The following is a 16,837-nucleotide window of genomic DNA, read 5'->3' on the forward strand; positions in this document are numbered from 1 at the left end:
GCTACCTGGTCGGGGTCAAACACGTTTGCAAAATTCTACAAGTTTGATACCCTGGCTGAGGAGGACCTTGAGTTTGCTCATGCGGTGCTGCAGAGTCATCCGCACTCTCCCGCCCGTTTGGGAGCTTTGGTATAATCCCCATGGTCCTTACGGAGTACCCAGCATCCACTAGGACGTCAGAGAAAATAAGAATTTACTCACCGGTAATTCTATTTCTCGTAGTCCGTAGTGGATGCTGGGAGCCCGTCCCAAGTGCGGACTCTCTGCAATACGTGTATATAGTTATTGCTTAACTAAAGGTTTTGTTATGAGCCATCTGTTCATGAGGCTCATTTGTTGTTCATACTGTTAACTAGGTATAGTTATCACAAGTTGTACGGTGTGATTGGTGTGGCTGGTATGAGTCTTACCCGGGATTCCAAATCCTTTCCTTGTAGTGTCAGCTCTTCCGGGCACAGTTTCCCTAACTGAGGTCTGGAGGAGGGGCATAGAGGGAGGAGCCAGTGCACACCAGATAGTACCTAATCTTTCTTTTAGAGTGCCCAGTCTCCTGTGGAGCCCGTCTATTCCCCATGGTCCTTACGGAGTACCCAGCATCCACTACGGACTACGAGAAATAGAATTACCGGTGAGTAAATTCTTATTTTTTTATTCAACTCTGAAAATAAAAAGAGTATTCTTGTCCTAATTGGATTGTATCTCTGGCTCTGATTTGTTACGAGGGCTATCGGGGTTCACCTGCTTATGTGAGGAGAGTTTAAAGGATCGCAAAAGAAACCTTTATGAGTCTTAAACACGCCCTACAGAAGTAAGCATACATGTAAGAGTTCATCACCATAATTCCTGTATACCACGTTGGGTGCCTTTGGAAAGGAGGTGGATGTATGAACTTTCTATCTGGGACTATACCAACACCTCCATTCTCCGTATCACACAGCGGTGAAAGACTCCTCTTCATTGTAGTATTACACTATGTTGTGTTTTTCATTTTTCTTTTCATATTGATTGGATTACACCTGTCCATTGGGACAAAGCCGGATTTCTGGGACATTGAGCACAAAGTGAAATTTTTCCAACCGTCCAATTCTGCTGCTATAGAGCAAATTACAGAAGAAAAATTGAGACCGTAAAGGAGAAAAGGATTATGTGAGATTCTAACCCCAAGGTAAGTGAAGTGTTGGTGTGCCCACATTATTGGAATAGTAGGTTGAAAAGAAACACGAGAAGAGGGGTTTCCAAGACGAAGCGCCACTGATTTAGACGTGTTGACTTCGAAGCCAGACACCCGTCCAAAATCAGCCAAAAGAGAGAATATTTTATCAAGAGATTCAGAGGGGTCGCTAACAAACAACAAGATGTCATCTGCAAAAGTGGTCAGTTTTATTTCCCTTTGACCAATCTGAATTCCCTGAAAATAATCTCCACATTGTAAAAGTCTGAGCAATGGGTCTATAGCTAAATTGAATAAAATGGGGGAAAGGGGACAGCCCTGTCTAGTACCCCTGAACATCACAATAGGGCTGCTACAACATCCATTTATCAGCAAAGAGGTGGATGGGGTTGGTGTAGATGTATTTTATAAAATTAATAAAAACCCGATCAAATTGTCATTGCGTGAAGAAATCTAAACAAATGTGGCCATAAGACAGTATAGAACGCCTTGGTCGTATCCAGAATTAAAAGAATATTTTGGGTACAAGATTCTCCATAAGATTTCACTACAGCTGCTATTGTTGTTCGAATCCCTTTAACTAAATGTTTGTGACAAACAAATCCCAGCTGGTGGTCAGTTAGAATCTGTGGAAGCAGCAGCTGAAGTCTGTCCGCCACAGTTTCTGTCAGTAATTTAATGTCTGTATTAAGTAACGTGATTGGTCTATATGAGTCAATTTGTTGGGGGTCTCGTTGTGGTTTGAGGATCAACACTATATGAGCATTGTTAAAATGAGTAAAGATTTTGTTGTTGTGTAAAATTTAATTGAACAATTCCCCCAAAGCAGGTGCTATGTGCCCCTGTAGTATTTTGTAATATTCGTTGGACAACCCATCTGTGCCTGGCGATTTAACTTCAGATTCGAAATAGCATTTGTTACTTCTTCAATTGTGATATCCTGTTGAAAAATTTCATTTTGGGAACTGGACAATTTGGGGAGATTTGCTTCAGACAGAATACGATCATGTAGTGCCTGATCAAATGGGCGTGCATCATATAAATTAGAAAAAATATGCTTCAAAATGTTCAAGGATATGTGAGGTTGCCATGTCAATTGATGGGGAATTCGGGTCCTTAATGGCAGTGATCAATCTCTTTGGGGCGTTTAATTTTGACATGGTAGCTAGCAATCGACCAGTTTTATTGCCCCACCGGAAATATTTCGATTTTGAAAAAGTCAGATCACGCTTTGCCTGAGATAGTAGGAAATCATCCAATAGTTGTCTTGCATGGGTGTAAGCTAACCGGGTATCTGGGGAGGGGGAGTCAATGTAAGTACGTAAAGCAACCGTCAATGAGGCATGAAGAGCTTGATATTGCGCAGAGGCTTTTTTTTCCATTTGGAAACATATTCCATTATGCATCCTCTCATAGTAGCCTTAGAGGCTCCCCAGAATATAGTCGGGTTCTCCCAATAGTCAATGTTATCATCAGTAAAAGTCATCCAACTATTCGTAAGGAAAAGACGAAATTCCTCCGAATTATACAAATAAGCCGGGAATCTCCATGGCTTAAAATTCCCAGCTGATGTAGGTCTGGTGAGTTGAAGTGTAAGTGGGGCATGGTCAGAAACCAGAATACTATGGATGTCTACTTTTAAAACATGTGACACCAAGGGATCACATATGAGAAAAGAGTCTATTCTAGACCAGGAGCCATGTACTGCTGAAAAAAAGGGGAAGGAATGGTCAGTTGGGTTAAAGAGCCTCCAAATGTCACTAAGTTGTAGTGTCGTCTTAAGGAAATGTCTTTGTGTACAAGAAGCCGATTAAGGATTTTGTGGAGCAGGCTGTTTATCAATCGTTGGGTCATCGACTGAATTAAAATCTCCCGCAAGTATTAGGAGACCATTCTGTCGCTGCGCCAAGGTTTGAGTTAAAGATTGTAAGAATTCTGAGGTGGACACATTAGGTGCATAGATATTAACTAGGGTGTAATTTGTTCCCCATATAGTTACATCCAGAATTATAAATCGCCCTTCCAAGTCAAGTATGAAATTAGTGATAGAGTATTGAACATCTTTCTGAAACAAGATTGACACACCCCTAGTTTTTCTATGAAATTTAGATGAGACACATTCACCTAACCAATATCGAATCACCTCCCGCCGCCCAATGTGTCGCCTGCAGAAATATGACGTCTGGATGAAATTTGCACAAATGGTTTACCACTCTCTTTCTCTTGACGGGAGAATTGAGGCCTCCCACGTTCCAGGAAATCAGCTTCAGAGGAGCAGTGGGAGCCGAAGGAGGAATGGGTTGAGAATTAGAATGCATTATCCAACACCCAATTTGGGAAACCATCTTGCCAAATGGTATGTACACTTTGGAAAAACTCCTCCGTCCCAGCCATCGGAGGGGGTCAAATACCTAGGGGGACAGGGGTAGGGCACAGGCACCGGCAGTACCGACATCACAAACGAACAATACTTCAATCCACATTTTCTAAATTTTCCATAACCAAACATCGTAAGGGTAGTCAATACACTTAGAATATTGATACCCATGAACATATACCAAAGAAACATAGGAAGAAATAGAAGAAAAAACAAAAACAAAACAACACATTATCTTGAGTAGCCTTATAGCATCTATTGACATTACATCTCAATGTTTATGGTTAAGTGAAAACATCTAGATTTAGTGATCAGAGGGTCCCACTGTGTTAAGTGCCCTATCATAGTGTGTTTTTGCCAATACCGGATCAGAGAAAAAAATATCACGGCCATTCTCCTGCACCCGCAGTTTAGCCGGATATAGTAGTTGGAACCGTGTACCACTATCGTGGAGTAATTTGCACACCTCCACAAATTCCTTCCTTTTTTGGGAAACAGAGGCCGAAAAATCCTGGAAAATTCAAATTTTTGACCCATCTACCTCCAACCGTGGGATCTTGCGATAAGCTCCCACTACCGCCTCCTTCATGCGGTAGTCCAGATACTTCGCTATAACCGTCCATGCTCTAACAGCAGAATCAGGCCTTTCTGGACCCAATCTGTGTGTCGGTTCAATATGTTATAGAAAGGGGGAATCTTGGGCCCTCAATTCTCTAGGAAGGGCAATTGTGAGGAACTCAAGGAGTTTAGGACCCCTAACCGTTTCAGGAATGCCAATGAAACGGAGATTGTTTCGTCTGTGGGCGATTCTCCAAATTATCGACCTTAGCCTGGAGATTTTGAATGGAGGAGGTCTGGGTATCAACTAGTCGTTGTAGTGAATCAGTACGATCCTCTGAATCACTGGTCCGTTGCTCCAGAGAAGCAATACGGGTAGTATTGGTATCTATTTTAGTTAAAGCTGCATCAAATGCAGTTTGTAAGGTTTCCAGCTTTTTATCAATTAATGGCATAATGATTTTTTAAATTTCCTGGGCCGTCTCCGCGGCCGATGGAGTTTTTGGGGCATTAGCGGGAGAGGAGGGGGCGCTTAGAGAATCTTCCTCTTCTGAGTTACATACCGGAGAAGAGGGAGCAGTAGCTCGCCCCTGGCTGTTTTTAGAATTCCCCGCTCTCGTGCTTGTAGAGGAATTTTGGGATTTTTTGGGAATTTGTTCTGTTATAATATTTATCCATTATTCCTTTCCTCCTTCACTACTATCAATTTGAGCTAAATGAATGTCAGCTGTTGCAGTAAAGGCTTGCAGGTCTGGAAAAGGCTACTCAAAATGTTAACTTAGACTTACATTCAGTACAGCAATACCACAAAGCACAAGAAACAGTTGTCAAATCCAATTTACAGTAGGATCGCTAATTATGCATCCAACAGCGTGAAAGATACACGGACCAGGAAATATCCCATAATAGAGAAAGCTGTGAAACTATATGACCAGTGCGGTAGTATTTATCTTAAACCAACCAAGAAGTATACACAAATACTTGACTGAGCACGTTTTATATATATATATATATATATATATATATAATAGTTACTTAGAATTCAAATATAAAATAATTTAGAACTCTGGAATATACGGTCAATTATAAAACTGAAAGCCACTAAATGACCCTGTTCTGGCAGTCATAAGAGTTGGCCAGTATAGCAGCTGAATACTTGTAAATATGTGAAAGATAACGGAGTATAGAATTTCAATAACAGGTAAAACCACTAGAGGGCACCAATGGTTAAGGAACGACCATGAAATTGTTTAAAGAAACTCTCTGGACTGAGCATCCCATATATGCAACATGTGTTACTGAAAAGTACAGTTACCACAACTGATGTTACCTATAGCAAAACACAGGGTAGTCTAATTAAGGCACTGCTATTTATGAACTAAGCCCAAAATAATATATATATATATATATATATATATATATATATAATAAAAAATTGAGGGGAGTGGCTTGTGCCTGACTGAGAAAGACGTGTCCCAGGGGAGCTCCTGCCCGATTGTGCCCTTTTACCCCCTTTCCTTCTGATTTACCCATACCTATCCCTCCCCTATAGCTCCCTATAGCGGCCCTTGCTGCTTTGTTTATATTGGGGGTGAGCTGCGGAACCGGAGCACAGGCCTGTCCTGTGCTTGCAGGTTGCGGCCTTCCCCCCGTGGTGAAGCCGGGACCTAAATTTGTCAAAAGCCCCCGCCCGAGTTCGGACGATTGCCGGGCGCCCCACACTGCTAACCGGCCTGCCCCACTGCACGGTTCCTACCTGGGGGACTCGGCCGAGGAATCAAGGAGGTGAGAAGAGCCCCTGAAGCTGCGGGGCCGAGGCCGGAGCTGAGCCGAGCGGCGGAGGTCCGGGGGCGGCGGCCATCTTGGATGTGGCAGTGAGCGGAGTGCGGGCGCTGTGCTGATATGAGCGGCCCGCTTGTCACATCCACCCGCCGGGGGGGACGGGACTCTCTGAAGGCGCTGGGGTGGATAGCAGACCCCTGGCCTTGTAGGTGGATGCCTGTGGGAGAACACATTAAACCCTGCTGACGGCGGCCATCTTAGAGGTGGCAGGGCAGGCTTCTGTGCACTGAGCTGCTTCTGCTGTGCTTCTGGGGAACAATCTTATTATCCCAGCAGAGAATTAAATCCAATCCTCACTTCAACTCAGTTCACTGCCTGCAGGCTGGACACTGAATGCTCCTACCCCATTCTTTTCATTTTTGTGTACATATAGTGCATCCCGCTGGATCTAATTCTCAGAGCCCCCTGCTTTTATTTCTTATACTACATTTTCCCTACTCTCAGTACGGTGTGTTGTGTTTCAGGACGCTCTCCTGTGGACCTCTTTCACTGTTTTAACAGGTTAATGGGACCTAGATCCTTCAAATGATGTGAACACACCACTGCCTGACTTCCCCCCTACCCAATTCAACTGATGAGCACGTAAAATTCCGGTGGACCTTTCTTGTAATCACTCCCTAAACGGGCACTTCTATCTCACCAGATATTATGAGCAGAGCGAACACCCGAGCAAAAAAACAGGAGCTTCACAAGATATTTCGCAACACTTTTCGTGCCGGGAAAAACCAGCTGAGGTTTAATCCCCGTCCTCACAGCTGTCCACCCCCACCATGGATCCGACAGATTCACCCTCAACCAAGGCGGATATACAATCCCTTCAGAATATGATACTGGACCTTAAGAGCTCTTTCACCACCGCTCTCCAGTCAGCGATTGGTGAATTGAAATCTGACCTGTCGGCTCTGGATTCCCGCACCACCGCGCTGGAATTAAAGGTGGAACAACAACAGGATTTCCACAAACAAGTGGGTGAGGACATGAGCTACCTATCTGGTGAATTGGAATTCCTTAAGGACAAAGTTGAGGACAGTGAAAATCGCGAGAGGCGGAATAATTTACGCATTCGTAATGTCCCTGAATCTGTATCGGCATCCGAACTGGAACCATACCTTAAACGTCTGTTTCTCTACTTGGTCCCGTCACTCTCGGATTCTGCCATCTCGATAGAGAGAGCTCATCGCGCCCTGAGGCCTAAACCTAAGGACTCAGATCCTCCCCGTGATGTTATCCTCTGGATTTTGTCTTTCAAGATTAAGAACAGTATTACAATGGCATGCAGAAATTCGACTTCAATTCTGTTCGAAGATTCTCGGATTCAGATCTACCAAGATCTGTCGCCAGTGACCATTGCTAAACGGCGCGATCTATGCTCTGTTACCTCTACACTGCGCAACAATGGTTACAAATATCGCTGGGGTTTTCCTTTTCATCTCATTGTGGAGATTTATGGCAAAGTTCATGTAATTCGCTCTCCTGAAGACGGAGACAGGCTGCTTCGAAAACTTCAACTATCCCCCGCTGCTTCTTCTCAGATGTGAAGCTCCTCATGTTTAAAAGTTTTATTAACGTTTAGTTCAACTAATTGTGTTCTCTTGCTCAATTGTTATGTTGACTTCATTTTTGGCACTGTTTCATGTACAGACATCCATCTACTTCATTTTCAAAATGTTCTTATTGACCAGACCTGTATACTTTTTGTATTGCTGTGTTTTTATCTCGCTGTCCTGTTCGGTGGCTCGGAGGCACTGCCCTATGGATAAGGTACTGGATTAGATCCTTGCCCCGTTGCCCTGGGCCTGTCTCTGGCTACCGATCTGCTCTGCGACTTCGCCATTTGATCTATTATTGTTACTATTTCAATACTGTCTGCTAGCTGGTCATCTTTTATCTAGTATTCTATATTTTGGACTGTCCTGCCCCTGATATGTATCTTAATTTGATGCATGACGGTCCATTCCTTTAGTTACGATTAGTTTTGGGTAGGGGATGTCAGTGCCTTGGCTAGACACTTCTTCCCCCGATATTTAGGGATTAGAGGTATAACCAAGATTAGTGGGTTAATACCCTCATTTGTTACATTGCATTTGTATCCCGCCAGCGAGCTCTCTCTTTTTATTTTTTAGAGCTCAATCTTGTCAGTCAAGTATCCTGTCTATTGGATACTACGTCTGGTCTTTTTTTTTTCTTTTTTTTTTTCTCTTTGTTTTTTCTCACTCTCCCTCTCTTCTAGACTCTTGTTACAGTTTGCGTGTAGGCTGACTTTTCTGCACCCACAGATAGATATATTCATTTATCTTATATTGTTGTTTGTGTATTGATTTGTACATTTCTATTTTTCTCTTTTTTTTTTTTTTCACTCTCATTCATTTTAGCAGAGTCCGGGGCTCTATCGGTTTCCAGCGGCACACTCCTTCTTGCTTCTTCAATTATGCCGCTAACGTGCCTGTCTATCAATGTTAAGGGGCTGAACACCCCCCAGAAACACTCTCACCTCCACAGGTCTCTTAAAACTTTGAAAGGTGACGTGATTTTTTTACAGGAGACACATCTGAAATCGGCCTCCCATCCCTCACTGACATCTAAACAATTTCCCATGGCCTGGTACTCCAATAATACTACAAAGAGAAATGGGGTAGCTATCCTAGTCAGAAGATCCGTTCCTTTCCAGTTCCTAGACTGTAAATGCGACACTGAAGGTCGTTATATACTGGTGAGGGGGAAACTTGGACACGAGGAGGTTACACTGGCTAATTTGTACTCTCCAAACACGGCCCAATCTAAATTTTTCCGCAAATTCTTCCACGACCTTTACTCATATAGACGAGGTAAAACACTTGTCGGCGGAGATTTCAATATGGCTCTCACGTACATGGATAAATCTGGCCCCTTGCGTAGCGATCGAACCCCAAACTCTTCTGTACTACACAGAGGTATGGCCGAGGCTGGTTTGTTCGATGTCTGGCGTTTCCTTAATCCGACCACCAGGGACTACACTTTTTATTCCAATCCGCATGATGTGTACTCTCGCATTGACATGTTTTTGTGCTGTGCACTCCTCTCCCAGACGGCTCGCGCTTCCTCGATAGTCCCACTTACTTGGACTGATCACGCGGCCTTGGCTGCGACATTTGACATATTTGATATCCCTGACGGTAGACCGACATGGAGACTTAACGAAACCCTATTGAAGATTCCTCAGTTTCAGGACTTAATTAAAGCCAAGCTTCAGGAATATTTTGATATTAACATAGAGGACGACTGCAGTACAGCCACTATATGGGAAGCCCATAAGGCGGTTATTAGAGGTTCCATTATTCAATTTGCGTCCCGCCGTAAGAGAGATCAGAATACTCAAATTGCTTTATTAACAGACACCATTGCAAAACTAGACCGGGAACACAAACGCACACACTCTAAGAGACTATTAGCCGAACTTTCTAAGGCCCGCGCTGATTTACAATCTATTTTGGCGGAGAATATTGAGCGCTCTCTTCGATGGGCTAATCAATCGTTTTACGATAAAGGCAACAAGGCTCATACTTTGTTGGCTAATCGCTTACGCGCTAAGAAGGCCAATCAATGCATCCACACTGTTAGGGAACCCTCAGGCTGCGTTACCTATGACCCTAAGAAAATTAATGGTGTCTTTTTCGACTGTTATAGAGCACTCTACAATCTTGACCCCCCGACCGACCCCCTGGCACATGCCGATCAGGTACAACAATATCTAGATTTGTGTGCTCTTCCTCGTCTCGATGCCGCAGCTAACTCTGCTCTCAATGCGGATATTTCTGCTGAAGAAATTGAAGCAGCACTAAAAACCCAGAAGCCTTCTAAGGCTCCTGGCCCGGACGGCTACCCGATGGCGTATTACAAAACTTTCGCCCCTCAGCTCATTCCTCACTTGGTCTTTTTGTTTAATAAAATAATGCAGGGCGCCCCTTTTCACACTGATTCCACGTCTTCTCGCATTATAGTTATTCCGAAACCTAGAAAGGACCCCTCATATTGTTCAAATTATAGACCCATCTCTTTAATAAATACTGATCTCAAGCTTTTTGCCAAGGTACTGGCATCTCTCCTGAATACTGTGTTGTCTTCATTGATAGACCCTGATCAAGTGGGATTTATCCCCGGCCGCCAGGGCTCAGACAACACCAGACGTATTGTTAACTTAATTCATCATATAAACTCAACGAAGACACCAGCGATTGCTCTGGCACTTGACGCCGAAAAGGCGTTTGATCGCATCACATGGCCCTTTTTGTTTTCTACATTGTCCACATTTGGCCTTCATGGTCATTTCATCACTGCAGTAGCGGCCCTCTATTCTAACCCTTCATCTACGGTCCTGACTAATGGATTAAGCTCGCCCCGGTTTAGCTTAAAGAATGGTACTCGTCAGGGTTGCCCTCTCTCACCCCTACTTTTCGCCTTATGTATTGAACCTCTTGCAGCCCGTATTAGACTCAACACTGATATTGGGGGTATTACTGTAGGACAGAGCTCATACAAAATATCTCTGTTTGCGGATGACGTGCTCGTGACTCTTTCTAACCCTTTGATTTCTCTTCCTAACCTACAGAAAGAGCTGCTTTTGTACGGTTCCCTCTCTGGTTATAAAGTAAACCATACCAAATCTGAGGCCCTCGCGTTTAATGTCTCATCTCATACTAATTTGACTTTGACCTCTTCTTTCCCTTTTCTCTGGAGGCCCTCGGCTATTAAATACCTTGGCATATTTATCACTAAATCCTATACTAGCCTCTATCAGGCTAATTATGTTCCTATAATTAAAATGCTCACACAAGACCTAGATAAATGGGATCGGTTATATATCTCGTGGATTGGACGGATTAACGCCCTAAAAATTAATTTCCTTCCCCGTATCCTTTATCTGTTCCAAACCGTTCCGACAATGGTGTCCCGAGTGAATTTGGCCTCCCTGCAAACACTGTGCCACAAATTCATCTGGGCTCATCGTAAATCTCGATTACGACGAACCATATTGACCAAGAGTACAACCTCAGGCGGTTTGGGATATCCTAATCTTCAGGCTTATTTTAATGCCTGTCAATTTAACCACGTAGTGTCCTGGCATTCCCCACAAGGGATCAGAAAATGGGTCGATATCGAGAACTCGATACTTCAGGGTATTCCCCTGGACTCGCTTCTGTGGCTCCCCAGGTCCTGCAGACCAGCCTCGGCCTATTCAGTCCCCACAATTAAATTCACCTTCGGATTGTGGGACAAACTCCGCACCACTTATAAATTTTCTTCATACCCCTCACCTCTGTCACCTATCTGGGGTCACCCCGCCTTCCCCCCAGACAGTGAACGAACCATAGCGGCTCCGTGGCAATCTCGGGGGGTCACGAGATTTATCCATGTTAAAGGTCATTCTGCACCGACCTCTTTTGGTGATTTTCAAGAACGCCTCGGTATTCCATCCTCGTGTCATTACCATTATATTCAAATTCTTAGCTTTCTTAGATCACAACTTAAAACTACTCCTTTGAGACCACCCACTTCCTTTGAACATATGTGTTTACTATCAATTGGTAAAAAAGGGAACATCTCAACAATATATAACTCTATTCTGGCTCCAGACCCTCCGCCTCGTGAACCCCATGAATTAGCCTGGGAATCAGATCTCTCCCACCCGTTGGAAGACGATCAATGGGAAGAAATTAGATTGCGCACTGCTAAAGCCGCTATTAATGTGGCACTTAGGGAGACCTGTTATAAAGTTTATACCAGATGGTATTTAGTCCCCTCCAGACTTCATTCCATCTTCCCTGCGACCTCAAACTTATGTTGGAGACCGTGTGGTGAGGAGGGCACTTTTTTCCACATTTGGTGGACCTGCCCCTCTATTCGCCCCTTCTGGAACACAGTTGGAGCGCTCATCGCTCAAACCTGCGGATATGACATAGATCTCTCTCCCGAAATTGCTTTACTTCATGCCCCCATACCGTCACTGCCTAAAATACATGATAAGCTTGTTATGCAATTCTGCATGGCGGCTAAATCTCTGATTGCTAAATGCTGGAAGGATCACAAACCACCCTCCAAGGCATTACTGATGAATAAGATTAATTATATAGCCAATATGGAATATATCACTAGCCTGCGGAACAACACTGTGGCCCAATTCCACAACATTTGGTCCCCGTGGTACCTTGCGCGTTCCTTATTAATCCCCGGACTCTGCTGATACCCCTGCTGTTTCATCTTCTTTTATCTTTGTTTGGACTTACAGCTGACCTCCCGATTTTATGATGTAATTCTACGACATTATGCAGACAATTCTTCTCTCTGTATATCCAACATCTTTACCTGTACCTGTACCTGTACGACGTTGTTTTGGTTACTGTTCACTCTCAATAAAAACCCTAACTTTAAAATAAATAAATAAATTGTTAAAATAGTGAAATATAGAGTAAGCAAGCCACGTCCTGTAAATTACATAAAGAACCTGAAGCTATTAATGTTAATAATATCCAGGGCCACTAGGTGGCACCGTCGTATCAACTGTGCCAGAGTACAATGCCTATGGTTAAAGATAGAAATCTGGAATGTTCCCTCTGTTGTATAATTGAAAACCACCAGGTGGCATTGGCTTGGTAGTTATGAATGCTGCACACTCAATACAGGTCCCACTATAACATTGAAATAACAAATAATAGAAAAAAAACACACAAACCCCCCCCCCAAAAAAAAAAACCCAAACAAATATATATATATATATATATATATATATATATACCACTTCTTCGGCAGCACTCCCAATCTCAGCACATAATGGTACGGTGCCCTCCTACACCCGTATGGCAGCGGGTCACGTATAGCATATAGTCGGCGGCACTCCGGTAGTACAAAAGCACATAGGCAGGTTGAATGAAAACAACGTTTCAAAGCTTTAATTACTTCGTCCTCAGGTTATAACAGATACAACAAACACATACTTTATATCCCCTTCCCATGTGCGGTGAGCTCCGGCGTGGACCCGGCGTTCAGACGCCCACAGATGACGTCATCCTGCCGTCCCTCCCACCGAAGACATCACCCTGTAATCAATGTCACAAATATAAACATCATAAAAATACCAATAAGAAGTGCACCAAAAGCATGCAGATTAAAAACAATTGTAGATCAGGCACAGATACAGTAAATGCAAATATCAACAAGAAATCAACACATTGACAAATCCAAATGAGGTATGTATCACGGATCTAAAATCCACAAACCAGCAAGCAAACACAGAAAATACTCTCAATATGCTATAAAAAGCAGTGCAGCCCCAATGTCTCATTGAGACCCCTTGGTGCCAACGTTTGTAATTCATGGATCCATTTTGACTCCTTTTGCAACAGTTTTAAAGATCTATTGCCCCCTCTCACTTTAGATGGTACGTGGTCTATGATAATGTATTTTAAACAAGCAACACTATGTTTAGCAACTGCAAAGTGCCGTGCCACCGGCTGGTCACTAGTCCCACTCAGGATAGCTTTCCTGATAGCCAATTTGTGATTGGCCATCCGTTCCCTCAGTGTGCAGTCGGTTTTACCAACATAGTGCAAGCCACAGGGGCAACTGATTTAATTTAGCATATTGAGAGTATTTTATGTGTTTGCTTGCTGGTTTGTGGATTTTAGATCCGTGATACATACCTCATTTGGATTTGTCAATGTGTTGATTTCTTGTTGATATTTGCATTTACTGTATCTGTGCCTGATCTACAATTGTTTTTAATCTGCATGCTTTTGGTGCACTTCTTATTGGTATTTTTATGATGTTTATATTTGTGACATTGATTACAGGGTGATGTCTTCGGTGGGAGGGACGGCAGGATGACGTCATCTGTGGGCGTCTGAACGCCGGGTCCACGCCGGAGCTCACCGCACATGGGAAGGGGATATAAGGTATGTGTTTGTTGTATCTGTTATAACCTGAGGACGAAGTAATTAAAGCTTCGAAACGTTGTTTTCATTCAACCTGCCTATGTGCTTTTGTACTACCGGAGTGCCGCCGACTGTATGCTATATATATATATATATATATAAAAGCACAATATTAAGGACGTGACAGTGAGGAAGTTGTTGGTACACAGGGCACAGGATACACTAAAATACCTTTAGTTTGCAACACCCTTTAAAAATATGCCTGAGATAGGATATGAACGTAGACAAGTGTAACCCTAAACACAAGCGCACAAACGTCAGCAGTCAGGGCCACCTCTTGATAGGGAAAGTTCTGGAAGTGGATCCAATCTATGACAGTCACCAAAAGTTTATGTGTCCATGTGTCCATGGGCTAACAAGAAACCCAGTTGAAGCCAAGGCAATCAGGCACAGGTTTAGGTCAGAGAAACAAAAATCTATTTCATCAGCACATGAGAGATCGGATAAGGTAGTAAGAAGGAAAGGTGTGATGTGTGGTAGGAAAAAAGGTATAGGGTGGGATACGAAAAACACAATAGGTAGGGAGGTTTAAAGAAATGGGAAGACTGAAAAGGGGATGTTAGTCAAAAGGGTAGTAGGGGTACACAGACAATGTTAGTACTCTTTTAGAGAGGAGAAAACAGCCAGGTGACCAGGACTCCACTCGATTCCAGCAGCCAGACGTCAGTTCTGCGTTGGTCAGCAGCAGGATGGTGGATTTGCTCAGACTGGGGTTAGGATGGATGCCAACAATTCTCTCCACCACCTCTGTACAGCACAAGGATCCCCACTGATGCCGGTCGCTGATCACTAGGAGGCCTCCCAGGTGACTCCACCGGACGTCTCCACTACTCGGCCGCGCTCAGCCCCCCCGAGGTCCCCAGAGCAGAGTTCCCCAGACGGACCCGGTGGCCACTCTCTCCCGGGAGAAAGAGCAGCAGATAGTCAGGCTCTCCCGGGCTCAATTGAGAAGCTGCGCCCCGCGCCTATTCGAGCAGCTTCAGTCCCGTGTGTGCCGGCAACAATTCCCGCACGACATTGCTCCTGCAGCCCGAAGCACGCTGGCACTGTCTGCCACAGTCCTACCACCGCAGCCTCACGGGAGCAGGAAGGAGCCAGCAGGGCATAACTTTGTTTAGGCTCGCAGGAGGGTGGGAGGAGAGGCTCGAGGAGCAGCAGTTAGTCGCCCAGGGATACCTTCCCGCCGGGCAGCGGCGTCTTAGAAAGGCCTGAAACTTTGCAGGTCAGACTCCGGTGATCGTGTGGCTCCAATCTCCCTGATACTCAGCTTTTCGGGTCCAGCAGGACCTCCTGTATGCACAGCTGGTAAAAAGTTTGTCCTCGTGTGGTATAAAAGCAGAGATGGTGACAGATTTTGTTGAGGGGAGACGGAGCCTAGTTAAAATGCGGCCATCATGATGCACCGCCCACCGGAAGTCCCTGGGGTCTGAACATTGGACGGAAGATCAGATACTTCCTCTAGGGCTGGCGAGACGGAACCCCCTCCTGGGGCTGGACACTCGGAGCCCCCTCCTGGGGCTGGACACTCGGAGCCCCCTCCTGGGGCTTGACACTCCTAGGGCTGAAGAAACAGGGTTTACCCCAGAATAGAGGGATTTACAAAGCCTCAATTGGTTCCCAAGTCTTAACTTGGGGCGTTGGGTCAAGGGACCTCAGTTGTAGGCTGGACTCTCCTTTTGGGAACCTTTGGCACCTTCTTTGGAAGTTAGGGCGTTTGAAATGACCGTTAGAGTGGACTTATCGGCCTGGACCTTAATTAGTTTAGAGTTGTCACTTTTTCCTGACCTGCGGAGGGAGCAGTCCTTTATGAAGTGACTAGCATTTCCGTAGTATATGCAAAGCAGGAGCTCCTTTCGTCGCTGGCGCTCAGCCTCAGAAAGTTTGGGGCGCCGAAAACTCTGGAATCTCCTTTCCATCACCTCAGGAGGAGTTACCCCACAATTAGGGGAAACAGAGTCGGCAGCCTCTTCTGCTTCATTACGTACGGAAGCGACTCTCACGGTGTCCGAAGAACTTCCAATCGTTTCTGAAAGTAAACTATTTAATTCAGAACATGGTTTAGACAATTGCTGTAAAAGAGACTGGGACATCCTCAGTTGTTCAGGATTCCCACTGCTGGCAAACAGAGGAGATAATGAACAGGCTTCTTGAGAGGGGACCTTTACTCTTTGTCCACAAGACTGACAAAGATTGGATTTGAAAGAAAAAAAAAAATTGCATGCAGGAATCTGTTGCTGCAGAGCATCTACACAAATTGTGAGCCCTAGGAAGGCTTGTGACAAAATATTAAGCATATCTTCACAGACTTTCACTTTGCTGTGCAAAATCTGACCAGATTCTCTTCCTGGATTCTGGATTGAAGTGAAAGACTGGACCGGATTGAACATGACTGGACTTGAATTTGCCTGGACCAGAGTGGATTTGCCTGTACCAGAGTGGGTTTGCCTGGCTTGCCTGGACTGGAGTGGATTTGCCTGGACTGGAGTGGATTTGACTGGACTGGAGTGGATTTGCCTGGACCGGAGTGGATTTGCCTGGACTGGAGCAGGACCCCTCTTGCTATTCTCCAGTAAATGGCCAGTGACAATGTTATGGTGTTTGGAAGCACCTGTATTCTGTAAGCAGACACCAGGTGGTTGGCGTGACCCAGAGCAAAGGCGTGGAGTCTAACACACCGAGGGATGTTCACCAGGGAACCCCGCAAGGGGATTTGGGCTTCGCTGCCCCTGATGTGCAGTTTGCGGCCCTCTGCCTGGGTCACCTGGTATCTGCACAGGAGTCCACAAGGTATAAACAGGATAATTTACCTGGAGAAATGCAGCTGGTAAGGCAGGGGTTAATTGCAGAGTGACTGACACAGCAAGGCTAATGGCAGAGGTTTGATGAGAGCTGAACTGGGACACAGAGGGAAACTTAAACTTGCAG

General features: G+C 44.7%; 1 protein-coding gene across 4 annotated transcripts in view; it reads left to right on the plus strand.

The window, feature by feature from the left end:
* DCAF6 (DDB1 and CUL4 associated factor 6) overlaps window positions 1–16,837 on the plus strand; it is a 912,707-nt gene that overhangs the window by 509,398 nt on the left and 386,472 nt on the right. The window lies entirely within an intron of this gene.

This window comes from Pseudophryne corroboree, chromosome 2 (genome assembly GCF_028390025.1).
Source record: "Pseudophryne corroboree isolate aPseCor3 chromosome 2, aPseCor3.hap2, whole genome shotgun sequence".
NCBI classification, from domain to species: domain Eukaryota; kingdom Metazoa; phylum Chordata; class Amphibia; order Anura; family Myobatrachidae; genus Pseudophryne; species Pseudophryne corroboree.